This window comes from Heterocephalus glaber, unplaced genomic scaffold, assembly GCF_053883595.1.
Source record: "Heterocephalus glaber isolate CG9 unplaced genomic scaffold, H.glaber_assembly_v1.0 deba00001564, whole genome shotgun sequence".
Taxonomy (NCBI): domain Eukaryota; kingdom Metazoa; phylum Chordata; class Mammalia; order Rodentia; family Bathyergidae; genus Heterocephalus; species Heterocephalus glaber.
In genome coordinates this window covers 9,126,706-9,145,503 of record NW_028258351.1, presented here as the reverse complement: position 1 = coordinate 9,145,503, position 18,798 = coordinate 9,126,706, and the positions used below count along the sequence as shown (strand labels likewise).

General features: G+C 38.8%; 1 protein-coding gene across 9 annotated transcripts in view; it reads left to right on the top strand.

Annotated features, from left to right (window-relative positions):
- The window catches only part of Nf1 (neurofibromin 1), a 285,217-nt gene that overhangs the window by 33,085 nt on the left and 233,334 nt on the right, over positions 1-18,798 (top strand). The window lies entirely within an intron of this gene.

The window sequence follows — 18,798 nt, the reverse complement described above, 5'->3', positions numbered from 1 at the left end:
TGCATCTGTTTTATGGATTTCATTTGTTTCCTATGTTGGGATTCCATCATGTTCCTGAGCTCCTCTCTAGATTTATTAATCATGTCTTGCACTAGGGGCACAATTTCTCCTGTTATCTGAGAAATTATTTCTGATTTCATTTTTTCCAGATCCCCTTTTGTTGCCAGTTCATTGGGTCCAGGTGGTTGAGTATCAGAGTGTTCCATCTCATTTCCCTTTGGGGTTGCTGTAGGTGATCTGGAAGTCTGGTTTTGAGACTTATTTACGTGTTTTCTCATTTCGACTTGCAGGGGCGCTGTTGGCGCCTGCACGGATTACCTCCTCTGAGTTGGGAGAGGTGGGACAGGGGCTGGGAGCAGCAGTAGGGGTAGTGGCCCAAAAGCCCTTTCCTGTGGGCTGGGAGCAGCGGGAGGGATGGTGGCCAGGAAGCCCCTTCCTCTGGTGCAGGAGCAGTGGGATGGCGGCTCAGAAGCCCCTCCCTCTGGGCTGGGAGTGGTGGGAGGGATGGTGGCCCAGAAGCCCCTTCCTCTGGGCCAGGAGCGGTGGGACAGAAGGTGGCCCTAGTCTGGTGTTCTGGTGTCCTCTGTGTCTTTGCAGTGTGGAACCAGGTGGCTGCCTGTCTGCAGCGGGCTGACTCGGCATCTTCCTTACGCCTCGGGATCTGGGCAGGGTGTGCCAACATACCCCTTCTTTTTTTTTTTTTTTTGGTACTAGGGATCGAACTTGGGTCCTTGCACTTGCGCAGCAGGTGGCGAAACCACTGAGCTACATCCCCAGCCTACATACCCCTTCTAAAAAGGAGAAATAGGAAAGAACAAGGAGGTCATGAAACCAAGAAAGTTCAAAACACAGCATAAACTTTTTTTGATGTGTGTGGTTCATGCTAAATTCCTCAGTCTGGCTTCTAACTCACAATCTTTCCACTTCAGCCTCCTGAGTAGCTAGGATTACAGGCATGCACCAGGTTCTAAATAATCATTTTTTGTTTGAGACAGGGTCTTCCTTTGTAGTGCAGTTTGGCCTTGAACTTACAAGCCCTGGCTGGCTTTGAATTCACAGCAGTCCTCCTGCCTCAACCTCCCAAGTGCTGGGATTACAGGCATGTGCCACCACACCTGGTTAAGTAACAAATTTTCTTTCTTGACTTCACATCCTGCCTTCCAGACACATTGGGGTGAAGATTGGGTCTCCAAGGCTCTTGATAGCTCTGCCCCTGTGGCCTACCTGGGCTTAGTCAGGTAGCCTGTGTTGGAGTCCCTCTCGGGCTCTTCCATGCTGGAATCAAAAGCCATAGTTCTTTCAGGCTCAGGTTGCTGAGGTGGCCCTGTCCCCACAGATCCACTGACTGCCCTAGTGAGATTGTTCTGTTGTGGCCCTGCTTTCATGGCTGTCCTGATCATTGCCCTAAAGGGGACTCTGGTTTTGTCTGAGACAGTTTTTTCAGTGCCCCATGCTTCTCAGGGGCATCCTTTGAAATCTACAGCCCCTTGCATTCTGTGCACTGGTGGAGATGGTACCACTCAGTTGCTGCCAAAGTTTACTACAGTTGCCCTCCAGAAGGATGTACTGTGCCACACATTTCACACCTGGGCTAGCTGGGGAATGATAGACAGGATAAGAGATTTGTGGTGATCTGGGTAGTGAGCACAGTGGTCTCTTGACTAACTGAGGGCCTTCTTTTGACATGATCCTGTCCCCCCGGCCTGGGTACTTTGAGTCTGTGATAGGAGGCCAGCATCCATAATCTCCTGAAATGCCTTTGTGTTCATTCTGTTACCATGATACTTAGCACTTGGCTTCCACTGACCTATACTAAATCTTTAAGCAAAACATCCTTGGGGTTCTCTCCCAAATACGTTCATTCTTTTCTTTACAACCCACCCAGACTGAAAATTTTCCAAATCTGTAAGTTCTGCTTCCCTTTTGATGATGAATTTAATCTTAAAGCTATTTTTCTCTTCTTGGATTTTAGTATAAGCAGTCAAGAGAAGCCATTTTACACCTTCTACAAATTTCATCACTGACAGATTCTACTTTCCACAAAATACTATGACATGAATTCAGCCAAGTTCTTTACCTTTTTATAACAAAGACCACCTTTCTTCCAGTTTCCAATAACAAGTCCCTCATTTATGTCTGAGACCTCATCAGAATGACCTTTACTGGTACTTAGGTAATCTCTAAGAAGACTGAGGCTTTCTTTACAGTGCTTTTGTCAACCCTTATCAGAATCATCCTTAACTCTGTTCACAGTAATGAGGCTTTTTTACCTCATACCTCAAAACTCTTCCAGCCTCCACCTGTTACCCAGTTCCAAAGCTGCTTACACAGTTTTAGGTCTCTGGCATAATGAACCTTCCCCCCATTTCTTGTACCAGTTTCGTGGTTTGTTTGGGTTGCTATAAAAATTATATATACAGGGGCCGGGGATTTAGCTCAGTGGTTCTGCTGCCTGCCTTGCAAGCACAGGGTCCCAAGTTTGATCCCCAGTACCCCCCCAAAAAAACAATATATATATATATATATATATATATATGTGTGTATGTATATATATGTATACAGGGTATGTGTGTGTGTGTATACCATACTTTATAGATTATATGTGTATATATATATGTGGTTCTGAAGTCTGGAAAGTTCAAGAATTATGCATGAAGACCCATTCCTCATAGATGTTGCCTTCACCTGTATCTTGTATAGTATAAACTTATACCTTCATCCATGTTTACTGTTTACATTCCACTTTATGTTTTATTATTTTCTCTCTTTGTGTCCATACATGCACAGGTTTCTTTGGGGAGGGGGTGAGGGGAGACAGTGGACAATAAGTTGTATGCATTATGCCCGACCCCGTTTACTTCTAAATACCTCAGTGTGCCTTAAGAATAGGAAGAACACCTCATAATTGTAATATAATTGCCAGTCAGGAAGTTTAACATTATAAGTATATTCATCTTTAATCCATGGTCTATATAAATTTGTCGATGGCAGTTGCCCAAATTCACATATTTCAATTGTGTACTACTAACTTTCTGAGTCTTATGGTGATTTTTAAAATGGTACTTTTTTGCCCATTTTGGGCTTCAGATGTGGATAGTAACCAGTATTCATTAATGGAAAATCTAGTAAATCTCATGCCATGTTTCTCATATTGAGATATATATGATCTAAGAAAGTCAGGTTGTTGTACTGGGTTCCAACATTTACTTAGGACACATCTTGGAGCATGATTTTATGGTATAATGTTGGATTGTATTTGTTCAGAAAGTCTTGTCTGTCTGTCTCTTTCGGAATATTTATATTTTTTCTTTTGGAGGGATTTAAAAAACTAAGTATTTACAATTTGTAAAAAGATTATTTATATAATTGCAGTGTTCTTTCACTCTCACTGATCACATCCAGAAATTTATTTTTACTTTTTTGAGTCCCTGTTTTTGTATTTTTGTTACATAGGATCTGTTCAAAACAAGTGGTTCTGCCGCTTGTCTCCTAAGCTCAAGGACCCGAGTTCGATCCCTGGTACCAAAAAACAAAACAAAACAAAAAACAATTACAGCTTAACATTTTTGGTACTGAGGATTGAACTCGGGACCTTGTGCAGGCACCGGAACCACTGAGCTAAATCCCCAGCCCACAGCTTAACATTTTTTACATAAAAATATACTGATGATATTCTTCTGCAACTTGCTTTTTAACCTATTACATTTTTATACTTCCTGTTTGTCCAAGTGCATTTAGTAGATTCATTTTAGGCTGTTACATTTGTTAAAAGAATCCATTGTAAGTATTGCAAGAAGCTCAGTTTATCCATTTCTCTTATAGAGGAATACTTAGTTTCCAGGATTTTTTTTTTGTTTTGCTACTATTAATTGTGCTCCAGAAAGTATGTATTTGCATGTGTTTGAACAGGTTTTTTGTTTTTGTTTTTTGGTACCAGAGATCAAACTCAGGACCTTGTGCTTGCGAGGCAGGCACAGTGCCACTGAGCTAAATCCCTGGCCCTGAACAGTTTTTAATCTCTGACTTAATATGTATTATGAAAGTTATACATACAAGAATATATGAAACATTTGTACAGTTCATAATCTAAAAAAATTATAAATTCTTGTCAGTTCACATTCAGATTAAGAAATAATTAAGACCAATGTTTTGAAAACCCCACTATGACCTAAATCAAATTCCTTTTTGTACTGCCCCCCATCTCGTGACTGTACTGAGTTGTATTTAAAAATTTTTTTGCTTTTCTCTATAGTATGTCTCCCTACAAATGTATTGATTTACCTGTCTTTGCTCTTTGTATAGTGGGATAATACCATGAGTATTCTTCTGATTTCTTTTGTAAGCATCTTGTTGGTGATATTAAGTTCATTTAATTTTACCGCAATAAAGTATTTTATATTAGCCTTTTTGTTTTGTTTGCAGTGCTGAGGAATCATTCCTAGGGCCTTGAATGTACCGGGCAAGTGTTTTCTCACTGAACTACACTCCCAGCTCTGTTTCTTGTTTTTTTGTTTTGTTTTTTTTTGGGGGGGTATTATTAACAATGCTGCTGCCTTTTTTTTTTTTTTTAATCAGTGCTGAGAATTGAATCCAGGGCGTTGGGCATGTGAGGCAAGTACTCTACTACTGAGTTACATCCCCAGCCATGAGCATTCTTACACGTGTACCTTATGCACATGCAGTAATTTAGAGTATGTATCTGGGAATATGGCTCATTCAGTTTTATTAGGTAATGCCACATTGTTTTAAAAGTGATTGAATCAGTTGTTGCTTTCACCAGCAGTGTGTTTTGCTGTTGCTCTGTTTCCTTGCCAATGCTTGGAGTTGTCTATTTGAAAATGTTTTTATCTATCTGGTGGGTAAGATAGCCCTTCTTTCCTCTTTCCCCCTCTTCCCCACTCTCTCTTTCTTCCCCTCTCTCCCCTCTTCTGATCTTTTCTCCCCTTTCTTTGCCTAGCTGCCTGTCTTCTTTTTCTTCTTTTGGCAATACCTAGGGCTTTGTGCTAGACAAGCATTCTACCACTGATCTACTTTCCCAGCCCCCTTTTTATTTTTGAGAGAAGAGCTGGCTAAGTTGCCCAGGCTAGCCTCCCCAAGTTTTGATCCTACTGCCTCAGCCTCTCTAGTATCAGAGATTATAAGTGTTTACCACCATGCCTAGTATATAGCTTTTTTTTTTCAGTGTTGGGAATAGAACCCAGGGCCTTGCATATGCCAGGTAATGTAACATTTCTTACCCACCAGATAGCTACAGATTTATTAAACCTTGCTTTAGTTGTATCCCGTAAATTTTAATAATTGGTTTTTCATTATTTTTTGATTTTAGTATTTTATGTTTTTGATTATGACTTTTTCCTTTTATCCAGTGATTCTGATTTTCAGTTTTCCTAGAAAGCACTTACCACTGAGCTACACCTCAGCCCTCATACTTTCAAATTTGAACTTAGCTTTTTAGACCTGAACATTGTATTATTTATTCTGCATTATAAATTGCCCCCAAATGAAGTAGTTTTGGATGGCAGACATTTATTATCTTGGTAAGTTTCTGTATATCTAAAATCTTTTAGTGACTTAGCCAGGTGTGTCTGACTCAGACTCTCAAGAGGTTGCATCCAAGCTCTTAGGTAGGGCTGTACTCATCTGAGGACTTGACTGGGGCTATAACATTCTATTTCTTTTTTGAGGGGGATTATTTTACTTTATTTCATTTTTAAATTTTTTTGAGATAGGGCCTTCCTATTTACTTCAGGCTGGGCTTGAACTCGCTGGCCTCCAACTTTCAGCAATCCTCCTGCCTTAGCCTCCTGAGTGCTGAGGTCACAGGCATGCACCACTACGCCTGGCTACAACATTTATTTCTAAGTGAATTCACTTACACAGCTGTTGGCAAGAGGCTTCAGTTTTTTTGCTTGGTGTTTGAAAAAGGCCTCAGTTCCTTTCTACACGGTCCTCTCCACAGAGTTGTTTGTGACGTGACAGTTGGTATTACCTAGAGTGAGTGATCAGAGAGAATCAGAAACCACAGCTTCTTATACCTTTGGAAGCCATATACCTTCCCTCTGCCATATTGTACTGGTCATGTAGAACAACCCTGATTCAGGAGGAGAGAGGGTTATGTGAGGTGTGGTTATCAGAAAGTCTAAATAATTGCAGATCATTTTGGAGTCTGGCTACCACAAACATACAGTCCATTTTAATTAAGGTTTCATATGTTCTTGAAAATGTATAGTCCCTAATTTTTAGGTATCATTTCTACATATGTTAGTTTGAATAAGCTTATTAAGCAGTTCACCTCTTCTAAATTCTGACTGATTTTTTTTGCCCGTAGTACTGGAAATGAATCCTAGGGGTGCTTTACCACTGAACTACATCCCTAGCTAAGTTGCCCAGACTGGCCTGGAGTTTGCAATCCTCCTCCTTCCGCTTTCCAAGTAGCCTGGGATTATAGGCATGTGCTACTGTGCCCAGCATGACTTTTTTTCTTTTTGTGCTGAGTCTAAGAAAGGTATGTTAGAAAATCATTCAATCTTTCATTGTATTAGTAGATTTAAAAATTTTTTAAAAATTTGTCAGTTTTGTTGTGTTATTAGGTGCATTGATGTTTAGGAAGCTGTCTTTCAGTTGATTTGAATCTTGCGAAGCAGTCCTCTGCTTCTAGTGCTTTTTGCCTCAGTCTGCTTCGATTTTCTTTCTTTTGTGTGTGAAGGAAACAACCCCTTTGTGTATATTAGGCAAGCACTTTATCACTGAGCTGTATTCCCAGCCCTTGTTCCATTTTTCTTTAGTATTTGCCTGTTAGATCTTTTTGCATTCATTGATTTTTTTAAATCAGTCTTTCTGTAGCCTTAGGTTTTAATTTTCTTATAAATAATGTATATGAAACCAGTTTGATTTTTTTTCTTCTAACTGGAGAGTTTAGTCCATTTACATTCATTGTGATCATAGGTAGATATATTTGGATTCATTTCTGATTTCTGCCATTTTATTTTGAAACTTTTATTTGTCTAACTGTTCTTTTTTTGCTTGAGTCACAGACTTTCCTCCTGGGTTTATTTTTCTTCTACTTCAAGTATATTCTTTAGAGCTTATTTTAGTAGGGGTCTATTATAGTAACTGCTCTGTTCTTTGAAAATATACGTTTATTTCCCCCTTATTCCTGAATGATAGTTTTGAGATAGATAATAAATAAGATTCTGGACAGTTTTCTCTCAATATATTGAAAATGTTTTTCTTTCTACTCTCATTGCTATTGAGAATTCAGTTGTCATTATAATTGCCATTTACTTTATAGGTGATATTTTTCTTTCTGGCTGTTTTTAGATCTCCTCTTTGTTCCTTGTTGCTCTATAGTTTCACCAAAAGGTCTGTAAAGGTGTGTACATGTGTGGCTATATACATGTATGGGTGTGGGGTTTTAGTAGTACTAGGGATTGAATCCAGGGTCTCACACTGAGCTGCATCTTCGGCTGTTTTTTTGTTTTGAGGCAGGGTCTCGATAGGTTGTCCAGGCTGGCCTCCAATTTATAATCGTCCTGCCTCAGTCTCCCAAATAGCTGGGATTATAGGTGTGTGCCACCGCACTCAGATATATGTATATTTATATCATCTTTAATCTCATTTTCGGTTTTTAGACTTTGTCTGACAGTTCTTTAAAAACCCAGCAACTACTTTTTAAACTATTGTTCCTGTTTTTCTATTAACCATCTTCTGGGACTACAGTTTAGATGTATGTAATATTGTGTGAGGCTGAGCCAAGAAATGTATTGTGATTAAGTTCTTGGTGCAACTTTGTATGTACCCTTAAGTTAAGAATAGCCTAATCTTTTCCCCATTTACTTTGATTTTAATGCACTGTTGTTAATTCTTTACATGATAATATTCCCTTAGTACTCCTTTTTCCACAGGGTCAAACCTACTCATCTACCCACTGCAGTTATTTTTCTTGAGGACTCTTCCCTTTTTCCTATTTAGGGTTGGCTGCTTGCTAGGCCAGGTGTGCAGCTGTCCTTCTGGATTCTCCCTTCATCATAATCTTGTAAATTCTCATCTTGTAAGTTGTTCTCTCCTGTGTTGATTTCCTTGTTTCATGGATTCCATTATTTTGAACCCATTCTCTACTGACTTGTTAAAAAAAAGATGCAGAGGACATGACTCTTGAGGCCTTGCATGTTTGAGGATGTGTTGGTCTTTTTTATTGTTTGATTGTTTGGTTAGGTATTTTGTTTTGTTTTGTTTTTCTATAGCAGTTTCATATATTTTAAAAATAAATTTAATTTTATCCTATTCCCCCCTTACACCCTTTCCCCTCCCTAAAGCTTTGTTTCCATTTTTCCATTTTCATTTGTTTTTCTTGTCCCCCTTCCTTTCTCCCTCTCTCCTCCCTTGTTCCCTTCCCATTTGAACATTTTCTTCCCATTTCTCATTTCCCAGTATCTGTTATACATTTTAATTCTTATTTAAGTTTCTTACACCAGAGACATAATGCAGTATTTAAACATGTGTGTCCGATTTACTTCACTTAAGAGTATAGTCTCAAGATCCATCCATTTAGCTATAAATATCTGAAGCTCATCCTTCTTTATGACAGAGTAGTACTCCATTGTATACAAAAACCACATCTTCTTTATCTACTCGTCAATTGGGAATTTGGGCTATTTCCAAGATTTGGCTATTACAGACTGTGCTGCTATAAACATGCGTACACATATATTACTGTGGTATGATGCTTTTAATTCTTTCAGGAAGATACCAAGATGAGGAATAGCTGCGTCAAATGGAACCTCTAATTTTAGGGGTTTTTTGGGGGGGTTACTGGGGATTGAACTCAGGACCTTACACTTGCAAGGCAGGCGGGTGCCACTGAGCTAAATCCCTGGCCCTAATTTTAGTTTTTTTGAGAAATACCCACACTGATTTCCACAATGGTTGCACCAGTCTGCACTCCACCAACAATGGAGAAGGGATCCTTTTTCCTCACAACCCCTCCAGCATTTGTTATTGTTTGATTTCTTCACAACAGCCATTCTTTCTGGAGTGAGATGGAATCTCAGAGTAGTTTTAATTTGCATTTCACGAATGACCAGTGATATTGTACATTTTTTCATTTATTTATTTGCTGTTTCTACCTCTTTGAGAAATGTTTTTTCGTTTCATATGCCCTTTTTTGGATTGGGTCTTTAAATTTGGGGGGGTCTGATCTTTTGAGTTCTTTATATATTCTAAATAATAGTCCTTTGATAGGTAGTTGGTAAACATTTTGGGTTGTCTCTTCACTCGGTTTGTGGTTTCTCTTGCTGTACAAAGGGTTTTTAGTAAGATGAGATCCCAGTTGATTCTTTGTAGTATTTCTTGTGTGGTCTGGGTTTTGTTCATGAAGTTTTTGCCTATTCCTATGTCCTCGAGCAGTCTACGTATTCTCTCTTCCATCAGATTCAATGTTTCCATTTTAGTATACCTTTGATTTTAGGTTAGTGGGTGGTGAAAGATAATGGGTCTAGTTTCAGTCTTCGGCATGTGGAAAGCCAGTTTTTCCAGCATCATTTATTGAAGAGGCCATCTTTCTTCCAGTGAAGGCGTTTGGCTCCTTTGCCAAAGATTAATTGGCTGAGTATGCCTGGAGTTGTTTCCGCATCTTCTAATCTGTTCCATTGATCCTCAGGTCTGTTCTTTTGCCTGTACCATGCTGTTTTTATCACAGTAACTTTGTAGTATAATTTCAAATCAGGGATGGTCTACCTCCTGCCTTGCCTTTGTTGCCCAGAATTGCCTTTGCTATTCTAGCTCTCTTTTGGTTCCAAATGAATTTTAGGATTTTAAAAAAAAATTCTGTGAAATATGCTGATGGAATTTTGATCATGGTTGCATTAATCCTGTACATAACAATTTTGCAAGTTGGCTATTTTCACTGTATTGGTTCTTCCTATCCAGAACAAGGGATATCTTTCCATTTTCTGATATCGTCTTCTATCTCATTTTTCAGAATACTTTTTAGTGTTCAGTGTAGAGGTCTTTTACTTTTTTCGTTAGATTGATTCCTAGGTATTTCATTTTTGGGGATGCTGTTGTGAAAGGATTAGATAAAGACCATCTGTACCAATTTTCTGTAGGGTTTTTATCATGAATGGGTGTTGGACCTTGCCAAGGACTTTTTCTACATCTATTGAGAGGATCATCTAGTTTTTGTCCTTGGCTCTGTTAATATAGTGTAATACATTTAATTGATTTGTGCATATTGAACTATCCTTGCGTTCCTGTGATGAAACCATCATGGTGTATAATCTTAATGATTTGCTCCATTCTGCTTGCCAGTATCTTATTGAGGATTTTTGTGTCTATGTTCATTAGGGAGATTGCCCTATAATTCTTCTTTTTGGTTGGATCCTTCTCTGGTTTTGGAATCAGGGTAATGCTTCCTTTCAGGAATAAATTTGTGAGTATTGCTTCCCTTTCAATTTCATTAAAGAGTTAGAGAAGTAGTGGCATTAGGTCTTCTCTAAATTTCTTGTAGAATTCAGCAGTGAATCCATCAGGGCCATGGCTTTTATTTGTTGGTATGTTTTTAATTGCATATTCAGTTTCATTGGCTGATACTGGTTTATTTAGAATTTCTATATCTTCTTGATTTAGTTTTGGTAATTCATATGTATCTAGTCTGTTCATTTCTTTTATATTTTCCATCTCATTAGAATACAAGTTCTTGAAGTGTAGGTATTGATGATCTGGATTTCTTGCAGGATCTGTTGTGATTTCACCCTTTTCATTCCTAATTGCATGGATTTGAGTCTTTTATTTCCTTTTTTGGGTAAGATTGGCTAAGAGTTTGTCAATTTTAAATCTTTCAAAGAGCTAACTCTGATTCATTGATTTTTTTTTTTTTTTTTTAAGTCTCCATTGCATTAATTTCTGCTCTGAGTTTTATAATTTCCTACCTTGTACATGCTTTGGGCTTGACTTGCTCTTTTTCTAGAAGCTTGAGATTCAACATTAGGTTATTTGAACTCACTCTGTTTACTCGATATGGGTATTCACTGCTTTAAATTTTCCTTGTAGGACTGCTTTCATTGTGTCCTATAAGTTGCAGTATGTTGTATTGGCATTATTGTTTAATTGTAGAAACTGTCTGATTTTTTCTTTAATTTCGTCTGTGACCCATTGGTTGTTCAGGAGGGTGTTATTTAATTTCCATGTGTTTATGAAGTTCTTCTGGTTTCTTTTGATTTTGATATCCAGTTTCATTTCACTGTGGTCTGATAATATGCACCAGATAATATCAATTCCTTTGCATTTACTTAAGCATGTTGTATGTGCTGCTAGTAAGTGGTCTATTTTGGAGAATGTCCCATGTGCAGCTGAAAAGAATGTGTATTCTTAGGTTGTGGAGTGGAACACTGTAGACATTAGTTCAAAAGTTTTGTTTAATTCTAATATTTCATTGTTGATTTTTTTGTCTAATTGATCTGTGTATTTGTGACAGTGGGGTATTGAGGTCTCCCATTACAACTGTATTAGTGTTTATATGATTTTTCATGTCTGTTAATATTTGTTTTATATAGTTGGGTGCACTGCTATTGGGTGCATGTATATTTATGATTGTTATCTTTTCTCTTGGATTGTTCCCTTTACAAGGATGTAGTGACCTTCTTTGTTTCTCTTAATCAGTCTTGGCTTGAAATCCACTTTGTCTGCAAGTAGAATAGGTACCCCTGCTTTTTTCTGGATTCCTGTCGCATGGAATATTGTTTTCCATCTTTTCTTTTTTTTTTGTACTGGGGGTCAAACTCAGGACTTTGTGCTTGTGAGGCAGGCATGGTGCACTGAGATAAATCCCCTGGCCCTGTTTTCCATCTTTTGACTTTCAGTCTGTGAATTTGTTTTTGAATTAAATGTGTTTCTTGTATGCAGCATATTGTTTGCTCTTGTTTCTTGATCCATTCTGCCAGTCTCTTTTGATTGTTGAATTAAGGCCGTTAACATTGATGGTTATAACTAATACATATTGTCTTATCTCTGTCATGTTACTTTTCTGATGTTGGCTTTCCTCTTTCCTTTTCTGTTTAATTTCTTGCCTTGCCTGATGCTTCATTCTGTCAGGGTTTATGGAGTTGTAATTCTTGTTGTCTTTTTCTAGAATATCCTTTAGAATGCTTTGGAGTGCTGGTTTGGTGCTCATGAATTTCTTCAGGTGTTCTTTGTCATGGAAGTATCTTATTTCTCATTAGTTTTAAAGGGTAGTTTTGCAGGGTACATCAATTTGGGTTGGAGGTTGTTTTGTTTTAGGGCTTGAAATACTTCACTCCAAGCTGTCCTTGACTTGAGAGTTTGTATTGAGAAGTCTGCTGTGATTCTGATGGGCTTTCTCTTATAGGTGATTTGTTTCTTTTCTAACAGCTTTTAATATTCTGCCCTTGTGTTGAATTTCTGGAATCTTGACTATTACATGCCTTGGTGAAGATTTTCTTTTGATCATGGCTAATTGGGCTTCTGTATACCTCACTTATGTGTATATCAAATTCTTTTTCTCTGTTTGGGAAGTTTTTTGCAATTACTTCTGATAACAGGGTTTAAAAAAATGTCATTTGTGCTGACTCCTGCTTTTTTTTTTTTTTTTTTTTTTTGGTACCGGGGATCGAACTTGGGACCTTGCACTTGCGAGGTAGGCAGTGGAACCACTGAGCTAAATCCCTGGCCCAACTCTAATCAATCTTAAGTTTTTCTTCTTTGCATCATCTAGCAGCTGCTGGTTCAATTTCTTGTAGTCCCTTGGTATTTTTAAGAAATCTCTCTTTTCATGATCGCTAACTACAATCCTGCATTCTGTACCTGATATTCTGTCTTCACATTGGCTCATTCTGTTGTATATACTTTCAGTGGAGTTTTTAATCTCCTGAATATCTGTTTGAATCTGTTTCGTGGATTCCATTTCTTCCCTGTGCTGGGCATTCATGGTTTCCATTTCTTTCCTATGCTGGATGTTCATTGTTTCCATCATGCTCCTGAGCTCCTCTTTTTTTTTTTTTTTTAATCTGTATCTGCTCTAGAGTCACTAAGCATATCTTTCATTCTGGTCACCATATCTGTAGTTATCTGGGAAATTATTTCTGCTTTGATTTTTTTTTTCTAGAGCCTCATTCATTTGCTTTGTTACTTCTGCTGTTAACCACTTAAGAAAGTCCAGGTAGGCAGCTTTCAGATTGTTCCACCTCATTGCCCCTGGGGTTTGCCTTTGGTGAGCTGAGTCAGGGCAGGGGGTTGCATCGTGTTTAAATGTCTTCTCATTTTCTGGTTTTTTTAAAGTTTGTTTCCTAGATTGATGCTTATAAATTTCTTATGCTGAATAGCTTTATCGCCAGTATTCAGAATCCTTTGGAAATGACTACTTCTCACAAGTGTCTTAAAGGGGTAGCTGGCTTTTGGGTTTTGAGTCTGTTGTAAGATCCTACCTCTTCAATTTGTTAGGGATGAGAAATTTCTGCCTACTTGGCCCAGCTGTCAGTTTTTTGGCACTGGCTTATAGGATTTTTTTTTCTCAAGATCATCCTTAGGCAGTCGCAGTCTTGGTATACCAGGAGGAACCACTGATTAGCACAATTATATCAGCGTGGCTAAAGTAGTATAATCAACAATAACAATAGCATCAAATACAGCCTAGAATATGACAAACTGTGCTAACTATTAATTTGCTACCTTTAACTGTATGAACTAGATTTGTGGCTATATAATGAAATACAGAACAAACCTGAAAATTGTATGCAATGACTGAGCCCTAAATATGGCAATTTTACCATTAGGGGAGAAGATTTAAAAGGGGTTAGGTGGTAAAAAACAGAAGAAGAGGAAGAGATCAGAAGTAAGCTTGGAGGACAAACTTTAGGAAATGGTGAAGAAGAAAGGTGAGAAAGAGAAAAGGAAAAAATAAAAACAAACAGAACAACAAAAGAAAACTAGAAACTGTTCAAACAATCAAAAACAACAACAACAGACACCGAATCAGCCCGCTGCAGACAGGCAGGTCTGTGCATGCCCTACCAAGGTCCTGAGTCGTGCGGAAGACACCGAATCACCCCGCTGCAGACAGGCAGCCACCTGATTCCACACTACAAAGATGCAGAGGACACCAGACCACCAGACCAAGCTACTGAGACCCACTGTTCCAGAACCAGAGGTAGGAGCTTCTGAGCCATCGTCCCACTGCTCCTGGTCCAGAGGAAGGGGCTTCCCGGTCATCATCCCCCTGCTGCTCCCAGCCCAGAGGAAAGGGCTTTTGGGCCACCTTCTGTCCCACCGCTCCTGGCCCAGAGGAAGGGGCTTCTGAGGCACCATCCCACTGCTCCTGGACCAGAGGAAGGGGCTTCCTGGCCACCATCCCTCCCGCTGCTCCCAGCCCACAGGAAAGGGCTTTTGGGCCACTACCCCTACTGCTGCTCCCAGCCCCTGTCCCACCTCTCCCAACTCAGAGGAGGTAATCCGTGCAGGCGCCAACAGCGCCCCCGCAAGTCGAAATGAGAAAACACGTAAATAAGTCTCAAAACCAGACTTCCAGATCACCTACAGCAACCCCAAAGGGAAATGAGATGGAACACTCTGATACTCAACCACCTGGACCCACTGAACTGGCAACAAAAGGGGATCTGGAAAAAATGAAATCAGAAATAATTTCTCAGATAACAGGAGAAATTGTGCCCCTAGTGCAAGACATGATTAATAAATCTAGAGAGGAGCTCAGGAACATGATGGAATCCCAACATAGGAAACAAATGAAATCCATAAAACAGATGCAAATAGATTTCCAGGAGATGAAAAACTCCATTGAAAGTCTACACAGCAGAATGAGCCAATGTGAGGACAGAATTTCAGATATAGAAGATAAGATTGCAATTAGTGACCAGGAAAAGAAAAATTGCTTCAAAATTATAAGGGAACATGAGAAATCAATCCAGCAGCTGCTAGATGATGCAAAGAAGAATAACATAAGACTGATTGGAGTCAATGAAGAAACAGGAGAGAGTGCAGATGACATAAAAAATCTCTTCACAGAAATAATGGCAGAAAACTTCCCAAGCAGGGGAAAAGAGCTTGACATATACAGATAAGTGAGGCATACAGGACTCCAAATAGCCTTGATCAAAAAAAATCTACACATAGGCATATAATTGTTAAGATTCCAGAAACTCAACAGAAGAACAAAGTTCTACAAGCAGTGAGAGAAAAGAAACAAATCACATACAAAGGAAAGCCCATCAGAATCACAACAGACTTCTCAACACAAACCATCAAGGCAAGAAGAGCTTGGAGTGACATATTCTAAGTCCTAAAAGAACACAGCCTCCAACCCAGATTGATGTACCCTGCAAAACTGTCTTTCAAAATGGATGGAGAAATAAGATACTTTCATGACAAAGAGCACCTTAGGAACTTCGTGAATACCAAACCAGCACTCCACAGAATTTTACACAATATCCTAGGAACAGACATTGAGGATCACAACCCCAGGAAGCAAAGCAGAATGAACCCATCCGGCATGACAAGAAATTAAATGTAAAGGGGGAGAACCCAACAAAAAGAAAAAGTCATGGCAATGACAAGTCAATACGTTTCAGTTATCAAAGTTAAGGGTCTAAATCACCAATCAAAAGAAATAGACTGGCAGAAGGGGTCAAGAAGCAAAATCCAACAATAGGCTGCATACAAGAAACACACTTCATTCAAAAGGAAACTCATAGACTGAAAGTTAAAGGGTGGAAAACAATACTGCATGTGACAGGAACCTGAAAAAAAGCAGCAGTAGCTATCCTCTTGGCAGATCAAGTAGATTTCAAACCAACACTGATTAAGAGAGACGAAGAAGGACACTACATCCTTGTGAAGGGAACAGTCCAAGAGGAAGAGATGACAATCATAAATATCTATGCACCAAACACTAGTGCACCCAACTATATAAAACAAATACTAACGGACATGAAAAGTCATATATGCACTAATACAATTGTAGTGGGGGACCTCAACACCCCACTGTCACAAATAGATAGATCAACTAGACTAAAAATAAATAATGAAATACTAGAACTCAGTCGAACTCTTGAACAAACGAACGTAACAGATGTTTACAGAGTGTTTAACCCCACAAAATCAGAATACACATTCTTCTCAGCTGCACACGGGTCATTCTCCAAAACAGACCACATACTCATTCATAGAAAATATTTAGGTAAGTGCAAAGGAACTGAAGTTATCCCCTGTATATTATCAGACCATAGTGCGATGAAATTGGAGATCCATAGCAAAAGAAACTCAAAAAATTTCATAAACACGTGGAAATTGAACAACACACTTCTGAATAACCAGTGGGTCAGAGAGGAAATTAAAGAAATCAGACAGTTCCTTCACTTAAATGACAATGACAATGACAATACAACATATCGGAATCTATGGGACACAGTGAAAGCAGTCTTACAAGGGAAATTCATAGCAGTGAATACACATATTAGGAAAACAGAACAAGCCCAATTAAACAACCTGATGCTGAACCTCAAGCTTCTAGAAAAAGAAGAACAGGACAATCCCAGAGCTCATACAAGGGAGGAAATTATAAAGATCAGCGTGGAAATCAATGCAATGGAGACTAAGAGAACGATACAAAAAATCAATGAAGCCAAGAGTTGGTTCTTCAAAAGAATCAACAAAATTGACAAACCTTTAGCCAACTTTGTCAGAAAAAAGAAAGAAAAGGCCCAAATCCATGCAATTAGGAATGAAAAGGGTGAAATGACAACAGACCCAGCAGAAATCCAGATGATCATCAATACTTACTTCCAGAACCTATACCCCAATAAGATGGACAACACAGAAGAAATGGACAGATTCCTAGATACATATGAATTACCAAAGTTGAACAAAGAAGACCTAGAAATTCTGAACCACCCAATATCAACCAATGAAATTGAAAATGTAATTAAAAACTTATCAACTAAGAAAAGCCCGGGCCCTGATGGCTTCACTGCTGATTTCTACAAGACATTTAGAGAGGAACTGCTGCCACTACTGTTGAAACTCTTCAATGCAATTCAAAGGGAAGCAATACTCCCAAATTCATTCCTGGAAGCAAGCATCACCTTGATCCCCAAAGCAGAGAAAGACCCAACTGAAAAAGCGAACTATAGGCCAATCTCACTAATGAACATAGATGCAAAAATCCTTAATAAGATACTGGCAAACAGAATGCAGAAGATCATCAAGAAGATCATACACCCTGATCAAGTGGGATTCATCCCAGGGATGCAGGGATGGTTCAATATATGCAAATCAATCGATGTAATACACCATATCAATAGAGCCAAGGACAAAAACCATATGATTATCGCCATAGACACAGAAAAAGCATTTGACAAAATCCAACATACATTTATGATAAAAACCCTACAAAAAATTGGAACAGATGGTCTCTACCTCAAACTGATAGAAGCCATCTATGAAAAACCAACAGCCAATATCATACTAAATGGTCAGAAACTGAAATCCTTCACAATAAAATCAGGAACAAGACAAGGATGTCCACTATCACCACTCCTGTTCAATATAGTTCTGGAAACATTAGCCACGGCAATTAGACAAGAGAAAGAAATAAAAGGAATAAAGATAGGAAATGAAGAAGTCAAATTGTCGTTATTTGCAGATGACATGATACTCTATATAGAAGACCCCAAGAACTCCACCAAAAGTCTTCTAGACTTAATAACCAAATTCAGTTAAGTAGCTGGTTACAAGGTCAACACACAAAAACCAATAGCTTTCCTCTACACGAATGACAAACTCACTGAGAGAGAAATAGGGCAAATAATTCCTTTCACAATAGCATCCAAAAAACTGAAATACCTAGGCATCACCCTAACGAAAGAAATCAAAGACCTCTTCTCTGAAAACTATGGCACTCTGAAAAGAGAGCCTGAAGATGATATCAGAAAATGGACAGACATCCCCTGCTCCTGGGTAGGAAGGATTAATATAGTGAAAATGGCCATACTTCCAAAACTGCTATATAGATTTAATGCAATTCCAATTGAGATCCCAGCAGCATACTTCATAGACCTCGAGAAAACAATCCAAAAATTCATTTGGAACAAGAAGAGACCCAGAATAGCAAAAGCAATTCTAGGTAACAGAGACATGGCAGGGGGTATCACAATCCCCAACCTGCAACTATACTACAAAGCTACTGTGATAAAAACAGCATGGTACTGGCAAAGAAACAGACTTGAGGACCAGTGCAACAGATTAGAAGATGCAGAAACAACACCCGACACAGTCAGCCATCTCATCTTCGATAAAGGAGCCAAACACCCTCACTGGAGGAAAGATAGCCTCTTTAATAAATGGTGCTGGAAAAATTGGGCTTCAACTTGCCAAAGATTAAAACTAGACCTGTATCTCTTACCATGCACTAAACTAAAATCAAAATGGATTAAAGATCTAAATATTAAAATAGAAACTCTGAACCAGTTGGAACAGAGGTTAGGTAGAACCCTTGAAGACATCGGTGTAGGAAAAGATTTTATGAACAAAACCTCAGCTGCCCATGAAATAGCACAAACAATCAACAAATGGGATCTCTTCTTATTAAAAAGCTTCTGCACAGCAAGAGAAACCACCAGCAGTGTGAAGAGACAACCCACAATGTGGGAAAAAATCTTCACCTGCTCTTCTTCAGGCAAAGGTCTACTATCTCAAATTTATAAAGAACTTAAAAAGATCAGACCTCCCAAATTTAAAGACCCAATCCAAAAATGGGCATCTGAAATGAACAGA